General features: G+C 44.1%; 1 protein-coding gene across 4 annotated transcripts in view; it reads left to right on the top strand.

Moving 5' to 3' along the window:
- IGF1R (insulin like growth factor 1 receptor) overlaps positions 1-16384 on the top strand; it is a 180621-nt gene that overhangs the window by 75094 nt on the left and 89143 nt on the right. The gene's annotated exons all lie outside the window — the stretch shown is intronic.

Genomic DNA, 16384 nt, shown 5'->3' with positions numbered 1-16384 from the left:
GCATAGCTACATCTGTGCAAGTACTGAGCATAACAGGTGGGTTCTTTTCCCTCCTGTCTTTCTTGCTATTAAGCACATTTTTTAATTTCTTCCTTTTTTTTTTTTTCCCTAACATTTTGGAAATTCCCTTCGTAAGTACAAACAGTATACTGTATTGCCTGGGATTTATTAGTACCGATATTGTTATGGCATGTTTGAGTCTCGTTCTGCCTAATTAAAACGTTCTGAAGGCAATCTGAGCTGCAAATAACGTGAAAACAAATGCGAGGACTGATCGATTTACCTATGCGTGCGCGTAAGCTGGGGAGGCGTAGGAAAACTTCATTGCTTTTAAGCTAGCAAAATTTGAGGTGATAATTTCTCCCTGAAATCGTGTGCTGTTGGATTGTTTCTCTACACACCTACTTCCCTGGATCCTTCCCTCAGCACCCCTGCACGGAGGGAGGATGAAGGCGCCCGTTGAGGGGCGGCCTGGCAGCGCGGTGGGGCGAACCGCGGCCTGCCGAAGCCTCGGGATGGCGCCGCCTTCAAGGCGCTGCTGGTAAACAAGCCCCCAGAAGTCGTCCCACCGCCCCAAATTTCAGCTCGAGCAATAGGTTTGAGGGAGAAGAGAGAGAATGGGTGGCTGCAAGAAGTCGGCAGTCCCCATTAAGGCAAGTTTCGTCCCTCTGGCTGCGCGAGCGAGGCACGGGCGCTGCGCTGGAGCTCCCCAGCAGCCATTTATGAGTGAGGCCCCAGAAGGGGGAGGAGGGGATGGCTGCTGCAGAAACCCTCTGCTGCGAGGCCTCTGTCACTCCTTGCGATCTCGGGGTAACTGATGCTGTGTTTCAGTAATGCAGTGTCCTGTTTTTTTGTAAACAAAATAACTTTCTTCTTGAACCCGCTGTTGATTTACTGCCGCCCATTTGCCTCCCCACATCTCTTCGTCTGGCTTCCCTGACTCCCGCCTCACACACGGTAAAGGGCCAGGCTTCTGGTTTTGTTCATATAAAACAGCAGCAAACCACACAGCTGCCCCGTGTTTCTTGTGCCACAGCCGTGAAGCATGGGCAGAGCTGTGCACCGTGTTGCCCAAATCCCTGTCTGTGGCCCTCGCCACTGGCAGTGTGGGCTGGATCCTGCTTCCCCAGCCCCTGGCATGGTGCTGGTCGCAGCCAGCACCCGACAGGTCTGAGATGAGGGAAGGCTGGATGGAGGGGGCCTGAGGCCACTGCCCGGCTCCCCCTGCTTCCTCCTTCCAGCTACTTTAGGTAGCCTATTATTTCGACACTTCAAACCCCTTTGTTGTAACTGAATTGAAGCCGGGTGACAATGGCACCCTTGCTTCCTATTCACAGCAAAATGAAGAGACAGGCCATTGTCGCCAGCATAATTGAGCCTCTATCAAAACAAGAACACAAAGAGATGAGCAACTCAGTTAAAGCCGCTTGTTTGAGCTGTAACAGTGGAGGCTGTTTAGGACTAGAAACCTAATTACCATCAGTAAGCTTTTTAAAGCTGGTGCCACATCCCCTTTTAATTCGACATGTAAGTTAAATGTTTTTGTTTGGAGATCCTGGATGTTATTTGCAAGTAGTGATATTGCTGATGGCAACTCACAAACCACCTACCTCCCAATTTTAATTTAAAAGGGGAAAAAAAAAAAGTAAACTTCAACCCCAATCTACGTCCACAAGAGATCACAAGTTCTAGCATCAACGATATCTCCTCAAGCCAGCTAAGCCAACAGTCTCACAAAATTCCCCAGCAGCATGTTACCTGGTCAAGTATATTGCCTTGTCACAGTACTGCAGTCTTCCCTTGCCCAGTAAAGCTGCAGTGTTAGTTACTGTTCTTCCTGTCTTTGTCTCAAAACATAATTGGTTATTTTTCCCCTTTACTACATAAAGCACAATTGTTTGGTGTATTTTTTTTTTTTGTAAGCAGTCTCATAAAAACTGCTGTAATGTGGAAACAGACCAAAAAAGCCCACATGTAAGTTTATTTGCCTAGCCTAGCCTAGATGGCAATCTCTGGAAGCACATCCTCTGTGGTGCTCATTTGTTGGCTGTAGGAGAGTGAAAATGTTTGTGTCAGATAGCAGCAAGTTGATGATAGATCAGCATCCTCCGAACAGCCCCGACTTTTTTCTGGTCATCTTCAAGGTAAAGGGTTGTGCGCACTGCTTTAAAATTAAAAAAAAAAAAACCACCACATTTTATTTCCAAACAAGTTGATATTTCAATTATCTGAGCAAATGTTAGGATTTCATCCTCTTAACCTTATGCTGAGTAAATGGTAATTTCCTAGCAGCTATCAAAAATCGTGCATATTCTGGTGTGCCTAATACATGTCGGGTGGCCAGATTTTCCAGTAGAGAAAATTTCAGTAACAGTAGGGATCTCAAAGCTGGCTTGTGACTTCAGAAAAACTCTGAAAGGCTTATTTGGCCGGATATGGGAAACTGATGAAAAGGTTGGGAAGTATGGTGAGGAAAACTAATTTCCTGTTTTTATGTGATCCTTTGAGAGTTGTATCTTAACAGGAATGAATTGTCTGGGGCAAGGCAGGGGGAGCTGGTTCATCTTGCTTTTTTCCTGCTAGAAAATATTTTGGAATTGTCATATTAGATTTGGTAGGCATTTTACGGCATAGAGATAAATGCTGAACTGCTGGTTGAATGTGCTGAGTAGCTCCAAATGCTGACGGCTGTTGTCCTGGAGCGAGGCGAAGGAGGCAACACGCATGTTGTTTGGGCAGGTAGGGTTTGAGCAGAGCTGCCCTCCTCAGAGCAAAATCTGGCCAGACCACTTCTGATTTCTTACAAAAGTAAGCAGTGATATACTTCTAAAGATAAGAAGTAATCTGGTTCCCTAAGATTCAAATCCTTTTTGGTGTTGCAGTGAAGGGCCTCTTTGTGACTCAGATCCACTAATGTAGACACATGTCTTGAAGAAAAGCCTTAAGGGATGAGTTCTTAGTCCTTTTTGGTGTTGCAGTGAAGGGCCTCTTTGTGACTCATATCCACTAATGTAGACACATGTCTCTGAAGAAAAGCCTTAAGGGATGAGTAAGCTGAGATGACTTGAGAGGCTTGTGGGCTATGAAAGGCTGGCTAATAGCGACTGGAATGAGATGTCAAGTTGCTACAAAAGATTCTGCAGATTATGTTAGTTTTTGATGATGAGCAATGTGCAAGTAATGGAATATAGAGCAGAAATCAGTTTTCATGTGAGGAATTAAGTACTTAGGGCATAGTGTAGGCACAGAGTTGATAAGCTTGCACCTTCAAGACCCAACAGACAGAAAGCTTTCGAGCGGTAGAACCAGACAAAGACTTGGCTGTTCCTCCACCCCAGCCTGTGTATAGTTGTATTTACATCTTCTTTTTCTTAGAGTCAGCCAGATCAACACTTCGCTTCCAGAAGTGTTGCATAAGTGTAGGCTGCAGACATGTTTAGTATGGCCCTGAAGTGGCTCCCAGGCATCCCCAAAATCCTGCTGTAGATGTCTCAGGGAATTTTGGGCGTGCAGTTTTCATTTAAGGTTTCTAAAAGCATTGAAGAAATTGGAGTGTATAGGCTCTTCTGGAAGGGCCTCCTCAGTCTCATTCTCTCTGTGCTTCTATATTGCTTATGTTGGTAGGGTGCTCAACCAAGCATTTGCTGCTTAAGTATTTTATGAGATTGCTGGCTTATCTGGCTTAGTTGAGGAGATATCCTTGATACTGGAACTTGTGATCTGTTGTGGACCTGGCTTGGAAAAGAAAAGCAATTTGGGAGGTAGATGTTCTGTGAGCTTTCGGCAGCGATATCACTACTTGTAAATTCTTGCCTAGCTATTTTTAATGTTTGGAAATGTGCAAAGCCTGTCAGTATGCCAGTTTCATAAAACTGTTGAAGAAAGTGTAGGAAAGAGCTCATCTTGCACCACATAAGTGAGCTCTTCCTGTCGAGGTTAAATAAGCGGACTCTGAACCGTACCGATCAAAGGCAGGCACACTTAGCCAACGCGTAACTTTAGAGGTTTAGCTCCAGGCAGTGTTCAGCGGTTGCCCTCCAATTCTGAGCCCTCTACTAATAAAACTCCTTTCTCCTTCTCTGAGATTTACCTAGTTGCACATTAGGGACTAGGATTTGGGAAGGGAAGTGGGGAGGGATGTGTTTGTGGCTTTGCAGTTTCAGGCATGTTCTTTGGGGGTTTTGTAAGCTATTCAGTGAAACTGAGCTGAAACAAAGAAGGAAGATACTCTTAGTTTCCTACATTATATATTATTAAACAAACCCATAACAGTTGTTAGTTATTTTTGTTATGTGGAAGATACATTATTTTATTTTGTGGTTATCTTTTCTTGAAATTAAATTCATTTGTTGCCCATGGTAGTCTAAATGAGTACTGAAAGGATATGGGGGAAATCCCGGATTTTCTAATCTCTCTTTATATCTAGTATGAGCTAAGCCTCTGTTCTGTGCTTGCTAGGTGATTTCCATTTGAGCAACGAGCCCGTAGGGGAAGCTCATGGACTATTCTCCTTCAGAGTGAGAAGACACTGAGAGGGCCAAGGCTGGTGGCTTGCCGAGTTCAGTCAGTGTAGATACGTGGAATTGTGACCTGGTTGCACATGGAAATTGTGCATAAGCTACTGGCCTGCACGCAGTTTTCAGTTCACCCATTTAGGAAAAAGATGTCCTAGTGCATCTTGACTGCATCTGCTTCTGAAATATCTCCACGTGAAACTTTTTCCCCCCGTAATGTACACATTTACCTCAATGCTTCCAGACGAGATCGGTGTTTTGACCATAAAGAACATTTTATCTGCATTCTACTGTCTGACCAATTCCTTGTCTTGCACATTTTTTTTGCATGACATACATTTGCCCTCATTTATGTCTGGGGCAGAAATTTTGTGTATGTGGTTCAGCAGCAGTGAGCTGATTTAAAAACAACAACAAAAAAAAACACAATCCTGTATGATATTATTGATTGTTCTGGATTTTTGTTGTTTCTAAGCTACTGCAGGAATTTTTTTAATTGCGACTGACTTGAGCGCTTTTTATTTTTTTTGAAAACAAATTAAAAACAAAACAAAACAAAAACACCAAAGCAAAACATGGCCCTTCTATGTTTTTGTATGCTGGAATCTTTGCCTTGGAGGTAATTACAAATGTGTCTGTTCTCCTTAATGGGCTTTATACACAGCTGTATTTTTTTTTCCACCCAGCACGGCATGTCTGGGTGCAGCTGGTCAAACAGAGACAATAAACATGAGAACTAGCTAGCATTGTAGTCAGGGGTTCATAGATACGCATCTATCTATGTAGATACATAGTCATCTGTCTATAGATTTTGAAGAGCAGATCATTTACAGCAGCTTGAATTATACCAGCTAGCCTAGAGGGCTTTTGGAGATGACCTTGGGAAGGAGAAGTGCAATTATGGAGGGGCTGGTGTGGCTTGTCGTGGAAGCGCTCCCACATTTTCATGACTGGTCGTAAGGACAGTGTAGACCATGTTGCAGTTGCTGGTATGGTCTGTTTGTCCTTTGTTGTTGTTGTTTTTGTGTTTTAGACTACTCTACCTTGCCTCTGTGCCCCCATGTTCTCCACGGAAGAAAAGATGAGCTTTGATATGGGTCAGGGTTGTAATTGCTCACCATTGGGAGTGACCCGGGTTGGGTAAAAGCGGCCCCGTGCGTGATAACCTTGCAGTTTGTCCTTCTCAAATCTTTGGAACTGTGTACTGGGGACTTGACATCTCATGGCCAGGGATGAGTCGTTTATCATAATCTGAGGGCCCTGACTTCACTGAAAGACTAAACTCTGTGAAGTAGCCTCACAGGAAAGGCAGCGCGCAATGCTTTGGCGACCTCGGGTTGCACTGTTTACATACTTGTTCAGTACTGTTTAGGTATTTGCCCCTGTAACGTGGTCTTGAAGGAGTCCTGTTTAGAAATAAATGAATTTTGTTTCCATCAGAAGTTTATGACCGTTCTGTCTCCCTTGTACGTCTCCTTCCTGCACAATCCAAACAGAGCTAACGACTAGCAGCTTTGCCTACGTGCATGTTTGTTGGTAGCCTTGTCATTTGGATGCAAAGTGTCTTCGCCTTTCAGCTCTCAGATGCAGACTGAGCTGTTCCCTTGTTCTCCTGCAGCCCTGTAACCCTGAATCAAGACGTGCTCTTGGGTTTTTGCCTTTGCCTGCTGTCATTTTCCAGGGAATTATTAGTTTTCCTCCAGCTCTGGAACAAACAACTGTGGGAGCACAGAAATACGGATCATGGGTGCCTGCTGTGGACTGTCAGACCTCGTCCTTGGAGTAGGCCAAGACACGTGGCTCGCTCAGAAATATCTGTGTTGGGCAGCAGTGCTTCTGCCAAGGCACCGAGGCTGGTACGCGAGGCTGTACCTTAACAGCAGTGCATTGCCTGGGAAAGCCTTCCCTGTGGCTTTTTACTATTTTTGCTTAGAGAGTTTTTCATTAAAAAACAAACACACAAATGGTTAGATGTTGAAGGTTTGCAAGCAATGTGTTGCTTTCTCAGGTATCTAGCACTGAAGGCATGGCTTTTGCTTGCCTGGTTCTCTGTGGGATGAGGAACTGGGACGGAGGCGAGGTGATGGGGAGGCTGAGCTGCTCCCTTTGTCCCTGCAGCACCCGGTCTGCCAGGGAAGCCTCCTTCAGAGGTGGTCAGCCAGGACTGCTGAGCTGTTCCTCGCCCTACCCGCAAGTGGCTGGGCTTTTTGGGCAAAGAAATCAAGGGCACTGATAGGTTCTGGCACCTTTGACGAATTGAATGAAAAAGTTTAACAGGCTTTGGCCTGGTGTACATCATCCAGCAGTGGAGAGGGGGAAATGGGAATGAAGCTCAGAATCAGGACACCCAGCATGCGAGATCTTAAGACAACCCAGTACACATTTCCTTTACGCTGGTTATTCATCTCCATCTCTGTCGCTCTACAGTAGTACTGCTTCCAGGAGAGCTCGGGATGTTGTCTCGATAATAAATACTCAAGGTTTGGATGACAGGATCTGAATAACTCGCTTCTTGGTGCTAAAATAGAGGCCAGTAGATACAAAACTAAATATTATGTGATGAGCCCTTGATGATGCTACTGTTCATAAATTGGGAACCAAGCAACGCGCCTGTGGAAGTTGTCTCTGGCTTTCTCCTAATGTACAGAGTACTGAATGTACTGTATCAAGTGTTATATGCTGTTTTCCTTCCATTGCCATCTGTTATCTCTCTTCTGGTCCTTATCTTTAACTCTGCAAATCCTCTTAGAATTTTCTTGAAAATACCGAAGGGGAGAAGCTGGCTCTTAGGTAATGCTTTTATTCATGTAGCACTTGTTTGTGTTTGCACCACCCTCTGTATTTTATCATAGTATCTTTCTGTGTATTTGGGTGCAAGAGCAGTGTGATCTAATTTGCTGGCTCCATTAACATTGCACACTTAAGAACAAAATACTGGAAATCGTACGTTCCATAAGCTTGTCTCTTCCTCAAAATAAAAAATAGATGGTAATGGATGTGCCAGCCTTTTCCATCTGATTGACGTCTAATATATATGCAGACTGTTTGCATGCTCACAGAAACTCCTCCTTCCCAATCTTAAATTTTAGAAACACGGAGAGTGAAGCACTGCTACTCGTGATAGCTGTGAACATGCACATAGTGGTCACCACATGATTCTGTTTAGTGTGCCTGTAGTGAGATAATACCATGTGCTTATTGTTATGTCGGGATTTAATTTGAACTTGGAAGGGCAGTTTTGTTTGCAGGTGTCTCCGTGTATTATACTAATGCTCAATTCACGTAATGTTTTTGCAGTGAAGTCTTGTGATCTAGTGACACAGGGAGGAATAAGAGGAATACAGGAAGATGCTAACAAAGTTCATGGCAGTTGGGATGAGAGCAAGCAGAGTTCATGTTAAGAGCATTCAGTTATGTGCTTTGATTTCTTTTTAGGATAAGAAGCTGTCATAGAATCATAGAGTCATAAGGTTGGAAAAGGCCTCCAAGATCATCTTGAAATGCTGCAAGTTCTTATGGCTGCAGAGCTGTTCTCGAGTACTAAGAAGTTTCAAAAGGGGATACCAGAAGGATGGTCATGTTTGTGAGGGCGTGAAGGGGCATTTCCCCCTTCTTTGGTAATTCAAAATCCTCTGCACTTGCAGCTCTCAAATGAAGGCAGTCAAATGATAGCTGAACATGATACTGTTTGTTCGGTTTATATAAATTTTGCTTTGAGCTGAGTTCTGGCAGCTTTGCTGAGTGGGAAGTTGATATGTTTGGCCTCTGTAATGGTTGTGTGGGCTGTCATTAGGAGGTGTTTTGCAGAAGTTGCTGTATCTTACCTTCTCACTTCGTTATAAAGCTTAAACATGCGATCTGCCCTCTCCCAGCTGGCGCTGTATTTGTGGGTCTGAAATGGTTTAAAAAACCCTGAGTTGCCAGGCTGGCTCAGCACGTAGCTTGTGTTGCAGGTTGGTTAGGAGCTGCTGCACTGTCTTTCTGGTTTTGTACCCCAAGTATTTTTATTAGCAAGATACCTGCCTCTGAAGAAGAGCACCTCATTTTCTAATTATGAAATGCTGCCTTGCATTGCAAAACACTGTTTCCTCATTGAGATGAGCCAAAACACATGATATTCAACTTTTTTAGGCTAAATATTTTATCTTTCTATTGGAAATCTCTGACAGCTGGACTAGTTAGTAAAGAAAAATGTAGTGAGTTAGGAGAATGTCAGGAAAGATGAAGTTACTAAATAAAACAACGCTGTGTAAGGGGCTGTGCCTGACTGAGAAAGGTGGGAAGCTGTGACATGGCAATAAGTTGCTCATCTAGAAGATCATGACAAAGAGTGTTCACAAATCGTGTTTTAGTTCAAACACTTCATAGTTGAGTTACAAAGGAAAATGATCTCTTTTTCAGGCAATTTGTGCATGCGAGCTACGGGCAAACCTCATGGTGACTGTACTGCTGGTCATGCAGCTGTGTAGGAGGTGCTGGTCGTTGTTGTCAAAGGGATGTACCATGTGTACAGCACGAAAATGTAGTCCCATGTTCTCCAGAAAAAAACAGTAGAGACTTCCCTCTAAATTAACTGTGTGCAGAGGAATTTTAACTTGCATAGCCATGAAATTCTCTTTAGGCAAACATTTGTTGTGGAGGCTACAAAACATCAAGGCAGAAGTGAATAGAAAAGCAGCTAGCAGATAAGCATTGCAAATGTTCAGATAGTTATCTGAGTCTTTTTGGTTGAGAAATTGGGTTTGGGAATCTCATGAGAGCCTGTTCTCATGATAAGATGCCTGGTAAAGCCCAGACTCCCACTAGTCAAGAATAGCATGCGTTTAGCCATTCGTTTGAAGGACTGAAGCCCTGTCCTGAAAAGAGGTGGTGCAAGATGTGCCTTGCATCTAAAAATGTACAGTTAGGATCTTTGACCAGCAGTTTTTAGGTATTATGAAATTTGGTATTTGAAACGAAATGTTTTGTTAAAACTTCTTACTGTGCTCGTGATTTCCGTAAATGTATTTTAAAGTGTAAGACCTGCAAAAAAGCTGTAGGTTTAGTTATGAATGTAGAGATCTGCTTAGTTATTAGAGTTAATTTTTGGAGGTTTTCTGTGTCAACTATTTAAAGTGCAGTCAGTCTTATTTCAAAGCACTTTCATAAAATATATCAGGAATATATCAAAATATTTTTCTACATGCACACCTATATCTTCTTTATTCAATTCATAGTTGGAGCCCCTAAGGTATAAAGCATTTATACTCTGCGCATTTTTCCCTGAGTGTTAATGTAATGCTGGCACTGAAACCTTCAGCTTTTAGTGATGTTTTGAGATGGGGTGGTTGGTACGTGAAGATGTGACGTCACTCGTAAAATAACCTTGTTTTAATTTGTGGTCATTCATGTAAAAAAAAAAAAAAAAAAGAAAAGAAAAAAGACCCTGATAGATGCTGAAAGCATATGTTGAGTTCGGGCTTAGTTTTCATTTTTTTTCTTAGAAAGTCATCTCTTACACTGATACTATATGGAAGTGGTAGTGTATAGGTTTTCTGAATAACGAGCAACCATTGGCAGAGGATAATTCTAACTCATAGTGTTTGTCTTTTACTCTACTGGTAACTTGCGTTCCTATGAATGCGAGTGTTTTGTTGTCCAGTTTCACATCAGAAGCGAGAATTTTGTCATACGTTTCTTGGCTTCTTGCATGCCATGTCATTTTTTCACTATAATGAAAAGTCTCTGAAGATCATTCTTCCTGCTAAACGTGACGTTAATTGGAAAAGCAAACACTTCTCCCCAGCTCTCTAGGAGCTTTACATCTGAACTCATAGGAACCCGGATCCAAGTCCAGGAGGCGGTGGTGCAGAGCGCTTCTGCCTGTGCGCCTTTGGGAGATGTGACTCTAGGAGCGGTGTCTACGCTGCCCGCCGTGGACCCTCCCAAGAGGCCTGCATGGGTTGCAAGGAAGAAGTTGTGACTCTTTTCACTGTGCTCCTTGCTTTTATCTGAGATGTCCAAATAGCCTCCAGATCTTGGGCAATGCATACAGCTTAGACAGTGCAAGTGTGGAAGGTACCTTTTGAAGGTGTTCTTTGTTCTCGACCTTCTGTGTTACAGCACTGTTATGTATTTTTTGACAAGTTAATGCATTGTAATCCAGGCCATTACATACTGTCAAGTTACTTTTAGTTACGATATTTAAAGGGAAGGCAACGTTGCTAAATACACGTTTTTTTTCTTTACATCTTAACAATTGACTTTTTACTGAGCCTGGAGATGTGGGCAGGGAAAGCTTTCTTGGCATTTCCAGGTTGCTTTTCTGCAGCTTGGCTCCACTGATCCACGCAAGACCCCGATCTCCTGAGCCCTCAGCAAAGCAGGCAGAGGCTGTCGGTGATCTCCCAAACCCCGCGTGCTCCTCAGGGGCTGAGTGATTTACAGAGCCCAGGCTGGAACTTGTTACGGCAGAAGCTGTTTGAAGTAGTTCGTGGAATGAACTTCTAAAGCAGTTTGATGAAATTGATTATCTGCAGAGTCCATTGAGAAACCCTGTTTTTATCTAAGTTTTTCACACTGATTAATGTATACATGATGTTTTAGTATCTGTCAAATGTACGTACCAAATTTCTGTCTACATATGCACCGAGTTCAGCCAGAACCTTTTATCACCTGAAACAAGGAAAAAGCATGGAATCGTTGTAACCCCAAACTAAGCTCTTACATATATGTATTGTGGAAACATGTTCGTACTCAGCTGATGGGCGGTGTTTTAAATCTCTTTGCAAATTATCAGTAATGAGCCTGAAGTTAAAAATAGACATTATGTGTAGAGAGCCAAGGGGGAAATATTTCTGACCAAAAAAAAAAAGAAAAAGAAAAAAACTGCTATCGTGGAGAACTTCATTAATTATTATTTTTTTAATGGTACGACAAGGTTTGGTTGGATCTCTGTTTGATCCCTTAATAGGGGCACCCAGCCTTCAGCCATGGGGAGCAGGGAGACAGCGCAGCTGGGGGATCCGTGGTGCCCGAGCTGCCCTGGCATGGGGAGGGTGCCACGGGGTGTTGCTCTGTGGCGTTGAGTCCTTAAGGAAGTTTTCCTTTTGTGGCAAAGCAGAGTGTTTTTTGAAATACACTATAATGTCTCAAAGCATGTTTTTACAAGGATGACCGGGTAAGGTCGGTGGTAAGTGGTTTTGCTCCATTAGCTTTTCCCCATTTTCTGGATGCCTCTCTCTTTATACTTTAGCCTATTTAAAGAAAAAACAAAACAAAACACCACCACCACCAAAAAAAAAAAAAAGGCAGTGTCACCATCTGTAATGTGTCTTGAAGTTCTTTGACCTTATGTTTCTGTTCTGCATTTTATTTTACTGTTTTCCCCCTGAGTTTTAAAGCAAGCGTTTTGCATAAATTTGTCATAAACTTTGGGTTAATTGCTGTGGCTAGCACCTGTCTGTTGTTTCCTTTGTGCCTAGCATGGTGGGTGTTTTGAAGTGTAGTTCAGATCAATTTACCCGCACTGATGTGTTTCTTGCCGTGTTTTTGATGCACTTCAGAAAACAAACAAAATAATCCGACTGATCGCAATCTACTGCATAACTATCTGTGCCCTTACAAGTGGCCATGCTTACCTGTTGCTTCTTAAATTTTCTATTGTAAAGAGCATTCTAACCAGTAGGTCTCAGCTGATTTGTGATATTATATTCGTTTTAAAACAGAATAATAGACTGTACTTATTAAATAGTGTTCTGTGCTAAACTTTTGGCTCGAGGGAGATGGTGCCCGCACAGGCTGCTGGTACCAAGCTGTGGTTGTGGGCAGAATTAGGTGCTCGTGTTACTCCAGCTCACTCTTTTCCCAGTGTGAGTACTTCCTGATGAATCTGACAATACATATATATATATAATATATATAACTTGTGTCTACTGCTCTCCGAGGTGGGGTAACCAGCTGGGTAATCTGCCTGGAAGACATGTTTTGCCCAGAGCCCCAAGATGGCTAGATGTGGAGCTGGGCTTGGAGTTAGTCACTCGCTGTACACCGGCGGAGCTGTCTGCAACATGAAAGGCAGGCAGGAATGCCTTTCATGGCTGTTTGGTTACTGGGGAACACGATTATTCCTTTGATGTTGGTGGGGCGGGTTGTTTTCTAATTCCTGACATGAAGGAGGAAGGTGAATCAGTAAGTGAATTACAGCTCTCGGGTTTCTCAACTCAAACGGGCGATTGTTTCAAAACACCTCATAGGCAGAGGAGATCTTCTCATTGTTTTCCCTTCATATCTGCAGCAGCACAACCCTTCCCAGCCCACGGTGGCTGCCCTTCGACAACTTTCATCGCAGGGCCGAGCAAGGGGCTGCAGCGGGCCCCTCAGGCCCCGTCACACACGGCCGCCGACCAGGCCTGTCCCGGGGCACCGTGAGGCGTTGCTCCGTGTGAGGTCTGCGGCGGAGCCGGAGGGGCTTCATAACAAGCTTTTGTTTGTTTGTTTTGTTGTTGTGTAGCAGGAGCGTCTCCGATGGATGGCCAATGCTTCAATGTTGAGGCGGCGAGGGAGGCCGAGGCGGCGGGCAGGGAGCGATGCCCGCCGAGCCCAGCGAGAGGCCCCGGGCCCTGAAAGCCGGCCTTTGTGTCCCCTGTCCCCCCCGGGCCTGCCTCGGGTGAAGCATTACACAATCTCGCTATTGTTTGCTTGGAAAAGGCTACGGCATCCTATTGCAATTATTTATGAAAGAAAATATTTGGTGTTTCTGTGGAAAGTGGGTGGGGAAGCTGAGTTTACCTCTCTTCTTGTTTTGGAAGTTGTATTTCTTCCTTTTGTTCTTCCTGTCCGGTAGTTGCACAGTTTTCCTAAGTGGCAGAGAGTACACATGCCTTCAATCTGTGCTGCAGTGAAAGTCCTGCTATTAAAACAAACACGCACACCAATTCCGCAGAACTCCATTTGGTGCTGTAAATAAAGACACCCATGAGCTGCTTCTAGGGATTTGTTTCAGGTCCTTTGTGCTTTTGTCTAGTGTGTTTTGCAGCGGTAGCATTGGGAAATGTTAGATCTTACTCAATTTTCCCTGTGTAGGCGTAGCGAGAGAAGGAAGGAGGTAGGGAGGACCCAGGAGGAGACGATCCTGATGGAGAGGCCCGAAATAAATGCTGTGACTTGAACCAGTTTTCCTCAGCTCGAGGCCCAGGCTCTGGAGGTGACCTAGAAGGCATCAGGAGTGCAGATTAAAAGTAATACTAAAAATGAGAAATCCCTAAGCCCTTGAAAAAGATAACTAAAATGGAAGATACTAAATGTAGTGAATAAATACTGAAACTATAATAGCTGTCACTTTGTGGCAGTACTGTGTAAAAGAAATCTCAGAACCCTTTCTGCAAAGGCCAAGTGGTCCTTCTAGGCTTGTTTGTGTTGAACTTGAGAAACGCTGCTTTGGGTGACAGAAGGGCTGCTAGGACATGGTTTCCGAAACAAATCTGCCCGAGACTGTCTAATGCTCATCAGTATTATCTAATTACCTGAATCGTGGGATTGTTTCATGTGTACTTTGGGGAGATACCTCAGATAATTCATTTCAGCTGGTCGATTTGGGAACTTCCATACGGTTATGTTTGTCCAGTGATTCCTCGTCTGGCATGTCCTTGCCTTCTAGCATGTGGTGGTGGTGTTCTCCTGCAGCAGTCACTCCTCTGCTCCTCCTCTTTGAATCATTTTAGGTTGCTACTTCAGGGTGGTTGGGTGGGGGAGTGTTTTGAAGGCATATTGTGAACTGTGGTGGTTAATAGGAGCAGTTTAGAAACCTTCTCAGTCTTGTGAAATGAAAATGAAGGCAAACGTTATCAGGGCACCCAACTCTAATTCTTTGTCAATTTGTATCAGATCAGGGGGTAAATCTTTTCACTTTGCCCAAGGAGCTCGGAGAAGTGCTATCTTGCTGGAATCAGAGCTATGATTCCCCAAGATGGTTCCTGCTGCAAGGTACGCTCAGCTGCCCTGTTGGATGTTGCTGGCGTTGTTCTTGGTGAGACGTTACGGGAGAAGAATGTGTGCTCCCACGGCTGATGAAAACACATTGTTTTGCACAAAAGGCTGCTTAGAGCATTCTGGGAAGTAAATGATAAATGAAGAGTTAGTTACGTTTCAGGCCCTGCTTAACGACTGCAGCCTGTTTTGCTGAAGTCAGGAAAAGCTTGCCGAGCCAGAAGGCTCACTATGGTGCTCTAAGCATGACCTATTCCCTTGTGATAATGGCAGAGAGCCTATCTGTCTTCCAGCAGCTGTCTCGTGTCTGCTGCAGAAGATCAGACAGACTAAACTGTACCTGTGTCGCCTTGATGCATTTGGGGTTTACCCTGTTAACCCCAATCGACGTGTGTTGATGAGAACAGATTCTGCTTTTTCGAGTCATTTCTCATGTGGCAGCAAGGCAGCTTTGATTGCTGAGATGATGGTTGGTGGAAAATAACCGCTGTGAAATACCAGATTCCAAACCACACGAGGTAAACAAAACAAAATCTCACTTCTGTATTTGCTTAATTTCACCGGGGTTTTTTCCCTTCCTTGTTATTGTCTAGAAGTTGAAGTGAGAGCAGTTCTACAGCATTTCTATTTCATTTGCACATAAAAGCTTTCAGTTTCCTTGTGTCTAAGGAGAGCATGGCCTGAATTGCTGTTTTGGTAAAATGTGCTGAAGTAGGAAGCAGTATATATTAAAACTGAAACTATTAAGGCACAGTTTTAAATGTAGTGCTGTGGTTTTGAGGATACTTTTAAACATAAAACTCAACATTGATTCAGTGACTTGAAATACGCTTTTTTAAAATACAGAAGTAGTGGTATCGTAATGTGTAAGAGATGATTAGATTGGTGGTGCTGGGTGTGAACTTAGGTGGAGCTAAAGCTACATTGGCTTGGATTTACAGTGGCTAAAGGTACTGCCTTTTTATGCAGAAAAAGCTTCTCTTTGAAAGCTTGTCTTCCCATCGTGTTCAGACAGCAGTGCAGCCTGTCTGAAAGTTGCACAGTCGCATAACATGATGCTGGCTGGTGTTCGTACATGGCGATGATTGAGAGATTTGGGGTCTGTGGGATGACCACCCTTCTGCCTCCTGCTCCTTCCGTGGGACATGGTACAGGGGAGATGCCCTTAGGGTGCCTGGTGCTGGAAGTGTGCAGAAAATCCATTATGTAAATACGGGAACTGGTTTCCCGAGCAGCATTGTATTTGCTTAATTGATTTTGTGTGTAAATCGTTCCGAAAAAGATTTTTAAATCGCAGACACCGTGGGTACGTTTTGATCCATGACTAGGTGAAGTCCTGTGCTGGAGGAGTTACTCCCCATGCCGTGTTTGTGATGTTAGCTCACGCTGAGCTTGAGTTCATGTTTTTGTACTTACTCGAAACTGATCCTCTGCCTGGCGGGTCTGTGTTTCTGTGCACACAAATAATTCGTATGCCTGTGTGTGTAGGTGCGTGCACACACCTCCTGGCGTGCTAAACCGAAAGCGTGCGGCTCGGTCGGCACATGGAGGCAGAGCACCCCTTTCTGTTTGTCCCTCCAAAGCCTTGTAGACCAGATATGTTTTCCTACACTTGTATGCGCTCTAAGATAATATTTTTCAAGAAGGGGAAAATATCAAGTTACTTTCATTCGGTGCTTTTAAAAAATCGCTGGAGAAATTAACATTCCTTCGGCTCAGGTTTCGGCCAGCCGAGCCGGGAAGGGGCGAGCGTGCTGGGGCGGCAGGATGTCGAGCTCCAACAAAGGCAGCCTCGCCGGCGCTCAGGGGTCCGCCGAGATGCTGCTTTGTGAGCCCTGCTGCGGACGTGGACAAAAGCTTGGATGCTTCTGAGCGGTTTTTGAAGGGCTTTTGCCCCGCTGGTG

Source organism: Cygnus olor, chromosome 11 (assembly GCF_009769625.2).
Source record: "Cygnus olor isolate bCygOlo1 chromosome 11, bCygOlo1.pri.v2, whole genome shotgun sequence".
In the NCBI taxonomy this organism is placed as follows: domain Eukaryota; kingdom Metazoa; phylum Chordata; class Aves; order Anseriformes; family Anatidae; genus Cygnus; species Cygnus olor.
The sequence above is the reverse complement of the archived record's forward strand: the minus strand, read 5'-3'. Positions and strand labels throughout refer to the sequence as shown.